The sequence below is a fragment of the Aplysia californica genome, unplaced genomic scaffold, assembly GCF_000002075.1.
Source record: "Aplysia californica isolate F4 #8 unplaced genomic scaffold, AplCal3.0 scaffold00243, whole genome shotgun sequence".
Lineage (NCBI taxonomy): Eukaryota > Metazoa > Mollusca > Gastropoda > Aplysiida > Aplysiidae > Aplysia > Aplysia californica.
The window spans coordinates 650,409-651,957 of record NW_004797513.1 but is presented as its reverse complement, the minus strand read 5'-3'; positions in this window follow the sequence as shown (position 1 = coordinate 651,957).

Here is a 1,549-nt window from a genome sequence, read left to right as displayed (position 1 = left end):
CACAAACATTTTTATATAAATCTTATTGATTGCATACACAAACATTTTTATATAAATCTTATTGATTGCATACACAAACATTTTTATATAAATCTTATTGATTGCATACACAAACATTTCTTTGAAATATAAATTTTAAAAAACCAACAACACCAATAACCCAAACGAAACATACACACAGAAGCAACAACAACAACAACAACAACAACAACAACAACAACAACAACAACAACAGCAACAACAACAACAACAACTGAACAACAGCAACAAAAATAACAAAAATAACAACAAGAACAACAACTACAACAACTACAACTACTCTACTGTATTAATTTAAAAGAATACACACAACAACGACAACAACAACAACAACAACAACAACAGCAGCAACAACAACAACAGAAAACATACTCAAAAACATACACAAAAACATACTCAAAACCATTTAGCGTGACCTGCACAAAGGATGACTCTGTATTCCCTATCCAGCAAACGTCTTAAAAACGACGTATTATGTTTCAGGTGAAATTTTCAGCGCTGGATCCTGCGGGCGGAGGTCCGGCCCATCAGGTGTTCAAAGACATTCACATCCCTGACACAAAGGTACGGTAAACCATCAGGTGTTCAAAGACATTCACATCCCCGACACAAAGGTACGGTAAATCATTAGGTGTACAAAGACACAAAGGTACGGTAAACCATCAGGTGTTCTAAGACATTCACATTCCGGACACAAAGGTACGGTAAACCATCAGGTGTTCAAAGACATTCACATCCCTGACACAAAGGTACGGTAAACCATCAGGTGTTCACTGATGCATATATGATGGATTCCTTGCTCTTCCTACGACCACAGACCGGTGGGTGGTCATTGCAGACGAATTTGGAACAAAGTGGAATCTACCCAAGGATCTTACACTTTATAGCCTCCTTGAATCTACCACATTGCACTGGAGCTTTGGATGGGAAACATGTGGCTATAATATCAGATGTCCTTTTAACTCTGGGTCCCTTTACTTCAACTACAAAGGTCCTCTTAGCACTTGCGGATACCAATTACAAATTCATCTATGTCAATGTCGGTGCCAAGGAACAGTATCTCTCTGATGGTGGTGTTTTCGCAGAAAGTAATTTGAAAGAACTTGAGTAACTCAGAATCCCTGAGCAAGTTTTTTTTTTTACACGGCGAGCAATAATTCACCCCGCAGAGTATGAAGTTTAACTCGGCTACCATTCAGATCTCGTCGAGGTGTCCCTGTCACTCGGCAACATATGCAACTTTGCACGCCGAGCTATTTTTGCAACTCCCCGAGTCCTCCCAGAGTCCTCCCAGAGTCCTCCCCGAGTCCTCCCCGAGTCCTCCCAGAGTTTTCCTCGAGAGAGTTATTGACTCGGCGACTCATGTTTCGCTAGGTGAAAATTTAAGCATGTTTGAAAATTTCGGCAAGCTTCCCGTGTAATAATTGCTCACGGCGAGCGTGAAATATCACTCGGGGAGGGAGGCCGATTGCTCTGCGAAATGTATCCAGGTGTATCCAGACCTGCTGGA